The sequence below is a fragment of the Benincasa hispida genome, chromosome 10, assembly GCF_009727055.1.
Source record: "Benincasa hispida cultivar B227 chromosome 10, ASM972705v1, whole genome shotgun sequence".
NCBI lineage: Eukaryota > Viridiplantae > Streptophyta > Magnoliopsida > Cucurbitales > Cucurbitaceae > Benincasa > Benincasa hispida.
In genome coordinates this window covers 1,230,364-1,243,573 of record NC_052358.1, presented here as the reverse complement: position 1 = coordinate 1,243,573, position 13,210 = coordinate 1,230,364, and positions in this window count along the sequence as shown.

The window sequence follows — 13,210 nt, the reverse complement described above, 5'->3', positions numbered from 1 at the left end:
TTTTAAAATTAATTTAAAAGTGATGAACATAGTTAAGCCACATTAATTATGATTATTTTAAATTAATACTTTAACAATGAATATGAAAGATAATTATTTAGTGAAAATTGGAAGTTAAAAGTTAAAAATCTTAAAATAGATCAAATTTAAACAAAACTCAAATCTCAATGCTAAAATTTTAACTTGTTAAAAAAAAATGTTAAGATTCTAACCTTTTGAAACATGAAAACTAAATCGAAGCTAAACTCAAAACTTAAACGATTAAAAAAGTAGCATTCTGAAATAAAAAATCTAGAGAACAATTTTTTTTCCTTTTTTGTGTGTGTGGTTATTATATGGCAGAGGAGATGAAAAGTTTGTGAGGCGGACAAAAGACATGGGTTTTTATATATAAAAAAAAGGTATGAAATTAGAGGGGGAAAAAGGTTTGATTTTGATTGGGGAATTTGGACCAATGGGATGGATGCGATTGATTTTGGTGGCGGTGGGTTGTTTTAGGGTTGTGATGTGGAGCCTTTGAGGACATAGGAATTGATATGAGGTGGGACGTTAGAGATGTGGACACCAACCAATTGTCCTACAGATACATATATGTATTTATATATGTATATGTTTTCTCACCACATACTTTTAGATCTCGTGTCTGCTGCACGTTTTATTCAATTTGGTTGCTCTACTGTGTTTTTTACTTTCAAGGAAATCAAGGGATAAGAAGTTAATAAGGTAGGGAATTAATGTTTTTAGTCGTTGGCCTATGGACTCTTGTAGGACCGAACAATGGGTGAAGTTAATAACTCACTTTCCCCAACAAGAGGTCTTTGGGCTAAACACTCTCTTCTCGTAGTTAATAGAATAAGAAGCGGAAGTATACACATTGTATGAGTTTTGGAGAAGTAGTAGATTCATGATGGTGGTATGCCGTTTATTTGTTTATTTAATAATCATGTAATATATAGTTAGGTGATTGTTTTGTGAGATTGGTTAGATGCATGTAAGTTAGTTGACAAATGAAACGTTCGTGAATGTTTAAAAATTGAATCTATAGTTCTAACTAAAGTCACCATCGCGATGATTTAGGATGTTGTTTAGGTTAATAACGAAACTAATAGATTTAAATAGTAGTGGAGCTTATTGTTCTTAATTTTCAATAGGTTTTAGTTATTATTATTATTATTTTAAACCAAAGTGACGCCTCTCACTCACACCCACATTCCCACTCTAAGAAGTACAGATACAGATGCGGATATGGATGTAAGATATTGATAAGATACGATATGAAGATACACCAATTTTTAAAAAACTAAGATACAGATATATTGAAGATACATTATTATATATATAATGTTCAATTAATTATTATAATACTTATTTTAAGTTAGTTTTAAATAGATTCAAGAAGAGAGTGAAAACTTGAAAAAAAAATCCAATAACATCGAGTGATGGTTGAGTGACTAGAGCAGTCGATAGGAAAAAAGTAGAAGATGGAGATTGAAGAATGAAGTTGAGGATGAGGAGAGATGTGAATTTTGATTTAGATAGTGGGAGAGAAAAGAAGAATGAAAATTTAATTACATTTCGGGTTTTTTCTTGTTAACTTTTTATGTTTTTATCATTTTTAATCTATTTTGTTTTGGATTGCTCAATTTAAGTGGACTTTGATGTTTGGAAGTGATTTTAAAATAGTTAAAAATTACTTTTGTCATTTTCAAAATCATCATGAAGCATGTTTAATCCTTCGAAGCTAATTTTGGTGATATGAAAATTGCATTTAAATGAGTAAAATTGGAAACTAAATTAATTTTGAGTAATTAAAAGTGTGTTTTCGAGTTATTTTAAAAGTGACAAATGTGATTTTGACGATTTTAAAATCACTCTCAAACATGTACTAAAATAAAATGGATTGTGGATTGGTATTTTTAAGTGGTTGGGCTTAAATTTGAAAAAAAAAATGATCCAACGTATCTCCTTCACATATCTGGAAGCAGATACATGTATCTGAAAATAAAAAAAAGAATAAAAAAATCAGATACTTCAAATCGCGTATCATACACATATCTATCATGTATCTGGACGTATCCATATCTGATACTGATTCTCTGTATAATTAGAAATATATGTGTTTCCTAGCTCACACTCGTACACATGATTATTTGAAAAATTAAAGATGTGGTATGGAAAGGGAGGGAGGCTAATTAATAAATAGGTTTGGTTGCACACAAATAACAATCATACTCAAAATAATTTTTAAAAAATGTAGAACGAGGATAAACATATTAGGGATATGACATAAAATTAGCGTCAGACATCACTGATAACAGCTATCAACAATAACTATATTGGTAAATGACTAAAAAGCCCACATGCAGCCTAAATATTTCGCGTTTCTTCTTCCGATTTTCTCAAATTGAAAACTATCACTAGATGCTATTAGTGATAGTTTTCAATTTGAGAAATATTAAAACAACCTTAGAATAGAAACACTTGAAATATCACATTTCAATTTACTATCAATTTTCAATGGCTATTATTGATACACTTTGATCAATTGTAATCAAACTTGAAATATTAACACCTAAGGCTATCAATGGATATCAATGATAGACTTTTATAAGTAGTTATCAACTTTTGAAAGGAAACTATCATCTTTCAAAGATTAACATTTAAAGCTAATGGCTATCATTGATACACTTTAATTACACTTAATTTGAGTTATAAAAGTATGTAAAATAGGTTTTTTCAACAAGAGGGTTTCTAGAAATCATACCTTTGAAGAAATCCTCCAATCCAAGCTACCCTTCACGAAATTTCAGCTCCAATACTATAGTGAACCGCCAAGAGATCTTCTATACTATTCTCAACCTTGATTTTGAGCGATGGAACTCAAGATTGAAGTGAATTTTGTGAAGAGAATAAAGTGAGTTTCAGGTGAAGAAGAATTCTTGTGCAGAAACTAATTTCCAACAGCAAGAAGTGATCAAATTTGAGAAAAATAGAGAGTTTTTATTTCATCCTCTCATGCAAGCACTAAAACAAGAGTCCAATTGACACTTCAATTGCATAAAAATACTGGGCTAGGTGGAATTATGGAGGTTAAACCACCTCCTACTTCACAAAATGTGGAAAAATCCACTATCATCCTAATTTCCATTTTTTATCTTTAATTTTAATTTATTCAAAGTTAACTAAAATAAAAAATAATATTTTAATTTCTAAAATTTAAACAAAAATGAAAAATGATTTTAATTTTAATTAATTAAATAATAATTTAATATCAAATATTAAATTAATTACACACCCTATTCATGTTATTAATATTTAAATCGATATTTAAATATTATAAACTTTCTAATTTCGTTTAATTTCGATATTTAAACGTTTAATTATATAGAATATAATTATTCAAACCCGAATTTTGAATTGGAACACTTCAAATTGAGATCATTTCAAATTCACTCAATTTACTAACCCAAGGTGTTCATGTTTTACGAGTTAGTAGAGGGACCTTATGAACTTACAGATCATGAGCTCCAACGATTTGAGATTAATTGGCTAAAACTCTTTAGACTGAATTAATCAATATTCGTTAACTACCGAGTCACACCACTATAGCTTGATAGTTGCACTCTCCTCACTGTATATATATTTGTGTTCACTAGATTTAACCATAATCAGTAAATCAGCCTTTCACAGGTTCTTCGCAATAACAACTGGGTAAAAATGTTGCTTTACCCCCAAAATTATATATTACTCCTTAAGTTTCACTGATCCTCTAATGAACAATTGGTTTGTGATCCAATCACTAAACCAGATCCCTCTCGTACTAATGAGAGGGTAGGGCCCCTTGTTCAAGACAGATTCAACACTTAAAGAGAACAACTTTTCTCCTATCCCTAAATTGGGTAGGCGTGAATTCCATCTTTCACCCTATATCCTCAGCTATTTACCTGGTCTTACCCCTAAAATGGGAGGCTTATTAAGCCGGCGCTGTTGAACCGACCATCACCTATACAAATATAAGGATAATCCTAAATAAACATGAATTCATAGTTAGCTTAGGATTAAGATTGAGTTGCCTAGGTCATTTAAGTGAAATAATCAGTCTTAAACAGTAAATTGTTTTATAAATTAAAAGTGACTTATTTCTTGGTCCGATCTTATGCAAACTCATTGCATAGGATGTCCCGACTCCTCCTGTCAATATATGAGCGAATTAAGATCACTTTGTTTGTAGTACCTTACAACAAATTGTAATAACTACAGAATGGGTCGCATCTGATAGTGTTACTAGAATAAGGCACACAACCTTATTCGTATACTATAGACCGTTTTGGGTATTTACTCAAACTTGATCTATCTTTATATCTCCACAAAATTTCAAGTATTCATATAGTAGCCATGAATCTTAGTTCATTGGATTTAGTCTTTACAAGTGCATTTTACATATTCAACAACAACTTTATTGAATAAATGTCAGATAACATCTTTATTGATAAAAGAAAATTTTTAACTTTACAAACTGCGAGTTTTAGGACATATAACCCAACATATTATTCATTTTATTGATCTATATCTAAGTTATTGTAGGAATGTATCAGCAACAATGGAAGCAACAAGGATCATTTAAGCATTCTAATTCATTAATTTTGGCAAAATATAAAGCATCCTCTTGCACAAAAAAAGTGAGTTTCATGACATACCTCTTGTATAGAACTTCTTCAAAGCTTGTTCTCCAACTGCAATCTTCTCCAAATCTTGTTGCAGACTATCTCAAGATCTTCTCTACTATTTTCTTGGTGCTCTAGATTGAGTTGTGGGACTTAAAACAAGCTTGAATCAAGGGATGAAGGAGAATTGCTCACAACACCAATCTTGTTGAAGAACTCTTTCTTCAGCACGAATTTTCTCTAAAATTCTCTCTTGATTGCCTCCCCGAAATTCACTCAAAACTCTTCAATATATTGCAGATCAACATGCAAGGGAGAGTTGCATGAGTTGCAACTCATGCTTGGAGTAACACAATGCAATGTTAATGGTTTTTGTGTGAGCAAGTAAAAGATGGATAATGGAAAACATGGGTTTTCCATTTTGTGTTTAGTTTTTCAAATTTTCAATTTTATCACATAATCAAAGCTTGATTTTTCCAAAATCCATTTTTATTTTAAAAACTGAAAAATAAAATTAATTTCATGAATTAATTTTTAAATAAAACTCAATTAATTTAAATCAAATATTAAATTAATTTTTACACACATCCATCTTTATATATTTAAATCATATTTAAATATAAATTCTCCTATTTCATTTAATTCTCAAATTAACTTATCACGTTATTCTAGAGTTAGTCCATTACGAGTTAATAGGGGGACCTCGTGGACCTACAGATCATGAGCTCCAACGATTCGAGATTAATTGACTAAACTCATTAGACTAGATTAATCCCCATTCGTTAACTAATGGGTCACTCCACTAAAGCCCATAGTTGCACTCCTCTCACTGTAAATATATTATGTCCACATGATTTAACCATAATCAGCAAGTCGACCCTTCACAAGTTATTCGTAATAATGGTTGGGTCAAATATTTGTTTTACCCCCGAGATTACGTCTGATTTCTTAAGTTCCTACCGATCCTCTAATGAACAACTGGTTTGTGGTCCATTCACTAAACCAAACTCTTTCAGCCTAGTGAGAGGGTGGGACCCCTTGTTCAAGACCTGGATTCAGTACTTGAGAGAACAACCTTTCTCCTATCCTTAAATCGGGTAGGCGTGAACTCCGTCTTGCACTCTATGTCCCCAACTATCTATTAGGTCTTACCCTAAAATGGGAGTCATATTGAGCCAGCGCTGTTAAGCCAACCTTCACCTATGCAAATCTAAGGGTAATCCCGAATAAACAGAAGTTCATAGTTAGCTCAGGATTAAGATCGAGTTACCTAGGTCATCTAGGTGAAATAGTCAGTCTTATACAGTAAATAGCGTTATAAAGTAAGAATGACTTATTTCTTGGTCCGATCTTATGCAAACTCATTGTATAGGATGTTCCCACTTCTCATGTCATAACTGTTGGGATTAGTGTCCTAATTCTTCTGGAGTCTCGTTGTTTTGTAAAGATACACATTGTTTGATTAATAAAATAAGTGTTATTTAATTCTGGCATTTACTCATATCCAATAAAATAAAGCTCCTTGGTTATCTTATGTGAACTTAAGCATATATATGTGATATACAAGTGGATCATGCCTTAAATGATAACCTAAATAGGTCTGTAGTATAAGGATTAAGGTGGGATACTTGATCCTGGTGACACTACGAGCCCGTTTGTAGAGGTTTGAAAGTGTTGTAAACTACTACAGATAGTTGATCCCGACCATTCATATGGAGACGTGCGAGCAGGGTGTACACAGAGTTTGTATAAGACTTGGACCACGAGATGACTAGACTTTGTATATAACGCCGTTGATACTAGAGACTTACATCTCACCTAAACAACCATAGGTGACACGATCTAAATCTTGAGTGTTTTGGGAACTTCTGCATTCAAGGGCGGTTCTTTAATTAGTATGGGTGAGAGTGGTCAGATTTCCAACTTAACATGCTTACCTTTTTGGGGACTTGTCTGATCTGGGAGCTGGGAACTCAATCCACAAGATGGAATTCACTCATTTTCGAAGCAGGGATAAGTAGAGAGATTGCTCCCTTAAGGACTGATTCCGGGGCTTGAACATAGTGGCCACAGTTTCTCTTTGGAAGAGAAGGCTCAGTCATAGTAGAACTATGACTTATGTTCATTAGAGGGATCAGTGGTACTTAAGAAGACAAATGCAACTACATGGGCATAACGGTTATTGGCCCAGCTGTACTTACGAGCAATATGTGAAAGGTTGTCGCACTACTGATTGGTTAAGATGAACACATAATATATCTGTGGTAAGGAGAGTTCAACTGTTGATCTTTAGTGGAGTGTCTGACAGTTAACTGATGGTGGATCCCATGACTAAAGAGTTTAGTCAGTTATTCATGTACCGTTGGAGCTTTGAGTTACAGGTCCATAAGGTCCCCTTGGTAGCTCAATGGATTTAATTGAGGATTAGTTCTTGGTATTGATTTGAAATGTTCAAATTGACAAGAGGTATTTTGATTATATATGATATAATCGTTATAATGTATGAGATACATCTAATGGAGGATTGATGTAAATGACATTTACATTAAGTACCATAGAATAGAAAAAGAACTATGGTTTATATGTTTCATAAGATGAAATATTAAAACTATAGGTTATAAATATAGTATGATAAGTTGGTTTCATTTATATTTATAATAATATTAATTATTGGATAATTAATTCTTTTTCTTTAATAACCAATTGAGTGGGTGGTTATTGGATTTTTATGGTAACCGTGAGATAAAAGGAAAATGGTTTTTCCAATTTTAGTAACGGTTGAAAAGTTTTCATAAAAGTTTTTTTTTAGATTTCTCTCAGCAAAAAGAATCTCACGAAGTTTTCAAGTAAATACAAATTTACTAAATGACAGCTTGGGCAAGCTAAACGATCGTGCAGTGGCGAGCTAAACCATCATACAGTATTTACTAAACGATCGCATAGCTTTTTCTAGATGATTGCTTGCCCAAAATAAACGATTGTGTAGTATATATAGGCGACATACCGAGCTAAACGAAGCATAGCTTTTGCTAGATGATCGCTTAGCTTGAGCTAAATGATTGGGCATTGACCTATACGATAGGTCTCCACCATCTCCCACTTGCCCAGTCGTGTACACGATCGATGTTTCCTCCTTCGTCTGCCTCATTCCAAGTCCGAACAGAGCCCACCCTCTGGATTCTCACACTAAAATACTAAGGTAGCCTTGTTGGTGGTGTCATACTCAACTCGACACTGTCGAGATGTTATGGAGGCCATTCGTGCTGTTGCTGAGGCGTTCGTGGCCGAGGCGATCGTTGAGGACAAGCGCAAAGTGTTCGTGCTGTGTTGCAGTCGTGTAGATCGAGCGTTCAAGGTTGCTGTTGATCTGTCTCTTATACACATCTAGATGTGTATAAGAGACAGGTTTTGGAGTCGTGTAGATCGAGCGTTCAAGGTTGCTGTTGTTCGAGCGATCGTGTGCAAAGGAGCGTGGAGATGCATCTTCAAATGTTTATAGAGTTTTCTCTTTGTTCATTTGTTGTTCATGCTGTAATTTCTATATTAATTGCATAACCGCATGTTTTGTATACGACTGTAATATGTGATGTTCATTCATGATTGTGATTTGGAATAATCTTATTTCCACTGCTCATGGAAATCTCGGAGTCTGATTTCCTTCAATTGGTATCAGAGCCAGGTGGTTAACCGCTGCTCATGATTGTGATTTGGAGTAATCTTATTTTCTTTTTGAACGCATTTTATAGTCGCGGTGGGTTTCTGTATTTGTGGTTAACCGTTTTCTGCATTTGTAGATGAGTTGATGAACGTTTCGGGTTTAAATTACCTTTTGTTAAAGCTTTCTATATTACAAAGTGTTAATTGTAAGGGCCTCTATGTTTTTGGGCGAAATTAACATCGCAATCGAGTATGTAATTCAAAAAGTTTAAGTTAGTTGAGTCGTCCATGATGAAGCTTAGAAGCATGGTGGTGTGGTTCTCAACGAAGAAGAAGACCAAGCATTGGTCGGATTGTGTAGCCTCAGATAAACGATCGTTGGGATTTAACTAAACGATCGTTGGGATTTAACTAAACGATCGTTTAGATTTTTCTAAACGATCGTATAGTATTCTCTAAACAATCACTTAGCTAATGCTAAGCGATGAGGTAAATCGTTTACCATATCACGTAGCATTGATTGCCCGATAGCGTAGGCGCTGAAGGTAGACGATCGTAGAGCTAATGCTAAGCGATGAGGTAAATCGTTTACCATATCACGTAGCATTGATTGCCCGATAGCGTAGGCGCTGAAGGTAGACGATCGTAGAGGGAGCATGCGATGCTCGTCGTTTAGTAGAAGGGGCGCGCTAGACGATCGTGTAGTTAGCAAGCTTCATCCCTTAGTTTATACCTATGCGATCGAGCGTATGCGATACGGAGACGCTTGCTAAGCGATTGCTTAGGTGATGGTGCTTCGCGGCATCGTAGTCGTTTAGACGATCGCGGAAGGCAGGCGTTGTGCGGAGCGCGCTAAGCGATCGTGTACTTCAGGCTTCATCGCTTAGTAACGGTACACGATCGTGTAGTAATAGCTAAATGATCGTTTATATTTTTCTAAATGATCATATAGTAAATGCTAAACGATCATTTAGCTCTGGGAGCATTGGTAAACGATAGAGCAAAGTGTTTGTTTTATCGCGTAGACGATCATAGGGTGCTTAGTACACGATAGTTGGAGAAGCGATGCTTTGCCCGAGCAGTTCAAGACCCGGTTCGCCTTTTGGAACCGGAGACACCTTGTCTTGGTAAGAGTTGGCTTTATTTTTGTGATTTTAAGGAAAATTTATCTGGTTCATCAACATTGGTTGTTTATACATGTGATGTATGGTACTTATATGCCAAAGTGTTTGTCATATAGTTAAAACCCACCTTAGGTTGTGCATTTATTCATGCATCATGTGTTATAAATATTATAATATTGCATGAAGAAATTACTTGAAAGCATGCGCATGCATCATGAAATATTAGAGTTATATTTTGCATGCATTAAGCATTATCATGCATCATCCTTTTATTATGAGTGTTATACTCTAAAGGTGAATGGAAGCATGTTTTGCTTGTTTCATTGTTTTTTTGTATAAGTGTTATATGAAAGAAGTAGCAATGAATGGACAATGCACTGAGTATGACACTTAGGCTATTTATAATTATTATGAATGTCTTGCATGTGTTAGCTTCGCATTGTGGTTGTTTCCGTTTATAAGTGTTATAAAGAAAATTAGACCTAAAATGAATAATTCAGAGTTGCATGCGAACTTAGAGTGAACTCAAGTTTTTGAAAGGGTTTTTAAATTGGATTGAAATAGACCTAAGTTCAAGTAGTTCTAAAGAGTTTGGTAACCTAGATTAATCTTTTAAACTTGGTTTAATAGGATTAGATTGGTGAAATAAAAGATTAAATTTGTTGTAAACCTATCTATAAGGGAACCTGATCCACTCTTATATTTCTACATAAAGTTCAAGTACTCATACAATAGTCATGGGTCTTAATTTATTGGATTTAGACTTTCATACAATTTATGAAACCAATAATAAGTATATTGATTATAGAAAATGTTTATCATTTTACAAACTACGAGTTTTAGGACATAAAACCCAATAATACTCCCACTTGGACTAAAACTTCAGTGGATCAATGTTAAGCTTACATTGAGAGAATAAAATGTATAAATACAATAAACTAGAGCATTACAATACCCATAAATTCTCCCACTTGCCCTAATGATACAAAACTCGTAGACCTAATCCTACCAGGTTACCCTTGAACACTTTAGGCGAGAGGGCCTTTGTAAATGGATCAGCTAAGTTGTCTTAGGAAGCAATCTGGGTGACGATTATGTCTCCTCTGTGTACAATCTCCCTGATGAGATGGTACTTTCGCTCGATATGCTTTTCTCTTTTATGGCTTCGTGGTTCTTTTGAATTTGCAACTGCTCCACTATTGTCACAATAGAGAGTGACAGGCATGGCATATTAGGAACTACTTCCAGATCTGTCAGGAACTTTCTGAGCCATATTGCTTCGTTTTTGCTTCACTTGCAGCTATATACTCAGCTTCCATCGTGGAGTCAGCAATACAACTCTGCTTAATGCTTCTTCATACAATTTCTCCTCCGTTTAGAGTAAATACTGACCCCGAAGTTGATTTCCTCGAATCAATATCGGTATGAAAGTCAGAATCAATGTATCCAGTAAAGATTAAATCCTTAGCACCATACACGAGCATATAATCTCTCGTTCTCCGAAGATACTTGATAATGTTTTTAACAGCAATCCAATGATCATGTCCAAGACTAGACTGAAATCTGCTGACAATTTCTATAACATAGCATATATCGGGATGAGTACACAACATTGCATACATTAAACTCCCTACTGCTGATGCATATGGAATTCAATTCATCTCTTCAAACTCTTGAGGTGACTTAGGACTCTGTTTCTTAGACAGGTGAATTCCATGCTTGAAAGGTAAAAATCCTTTCTTGGAATTTTTCATTTTATACCTAGACAACATCTTGTTTATATAAGATGCTTGAGATAATGCTAATGTTCTGTTCTTGCGATTTCAAACTATTTGGATTCCAAGAACATATTGTGCTTCTCCCAAATATTTAATATGGAATTGCGAAGTCAGCCATCTCTTAACGTCAGTTAGATATTCTACCTCATTCCCAATGAGTAGAATATCATCAACATACAACACCAGAAAAGCGACAGTTTTGTTAACGATCTTCTTGTATACACAGGGTTCGTCAACATTTTGTTCAAAGTCATAAGATTTGATCGCAATGTCAAATCTCATATTCCAGGATCTAGAAGCTTGTTTCAATCCATAAATGGATCGATTAAGTTTGCAAACCTTTTACTCTTGACCCTGTTGTATAAACCTTTCTAGTTGAGACATATAGATACTCTCTTCAATATAGCCATTAAGAAAAGCTGTCTTGACATCCATTTGCCATATTTCATAATCATAAAAAGTGGCTATGGACAAAAGTTTTCTAATAGACTTTATCATGGCAACTAGAGGGAAGGTTTCTTCATAATCTACCCCCTCTCTTTGGGTAAACCCTTTTGCCACAAGTTTAGCTTTGGAGGTATGTATCTTACCAGTTTGGTCTCGTTTTCTCTTATAGATCCATTTGCAACTGATGGGTTTTACCCCTTTAGGTGACCCTTCCACTACGACGAGACATTCTCAACTCTTGAGAATGATGTGAAATCTCAGTTTCATCAACAACTCTTATTGATGGACTTGTTCTATCAATAACTCTTGTTGAAGGACCTGCTCTATCAACAACTCTTATTGATACATTTTTCGTTTCTCTAGACATTTCTTCTATTACTAGCTTACTGTGAGGTTGATGATCCTTTATATAGTCTTCCTCTAGGAAGGTTGCATTTGTTGATACAAATACCTTATCTTCCTGAGGATCATAAAAGAAACCACCTTTTGTTTCTTTTGAGTAGCCCACAAATAGACATACTTTTGAACAGTATTCTAACTTTTGGATTTTACACCAACACATATGCTGAACAACCCCAAATCCTGAAATGACGTAAATTTCCTTTACATCCTATCCATAGCTCGTAAGGTGTTTCAGAAACACTTTCGAGGGAAATATGTTCAAAATATACACCGCAGTCTCAACTGCGTGTCCCCAAAAAGAATTTGATAACTAAGCGTAACTCATCATGGAACGAACCATATCCAACAAGGTTCTGTTTCTCCTTTCTTCCACACCGTTTTGATGAGGTGTGCTAGGGGCTGTGAGTTGAGATTGAATTCCATGTTCTATCAAATAGTTCTGGAATTCTAAGTCCATATACTCACCACATCGATCCGATCGAAGTATTTTAATCTTTTTACCTAATTGGTTTTCAACCTCAGCCTTATACTCTTTGAACTTTTCAAAAGTTTCAGACTTTTGGTGCATAGGTAAATATGGTCATACCTGGAATAATCATCTATAAAACTGATGAAATATTCATACCCTCCTCTCGCTCTAGCATTTAGAGGCCCACAAAGGTCTGAGTGAATCAGCTCTAGGGGTTCTTTGGCTCTAAGACCTTTTCTAAAAAAATATCTTTTTGTCATTTTACCCTTGAGACAAGACTCACATGGTGGTAATGAACTGTCTTCTAACTTATTTAGATGACCATTCTTAACCAATCTCTCAATCCTGTTGAGATTTATGTGACCCAATCTTAAGTGTCAAAGATAGGCATTTGGAGAAATCTTCATTTTCTTATGAGTCCCAATAGTTTTAAACATCTCTATGTTCATAACGACTTTGACCTCAGTTGGTTTTAACATATACAAGTTATTTTCTAATTTTGCACACAAATCTGTTTACTTCCTATAACAATTCATCATTTTCGAAATAAACTTTATAATTTTATTCTAGCAAACAAGAGACAGGTATTAGATTCCTTTTCATAGAAGGAATATAATATACATTTTTCAAATAAATGTACTTATCTCCTATAAATAACTTTATATCTCC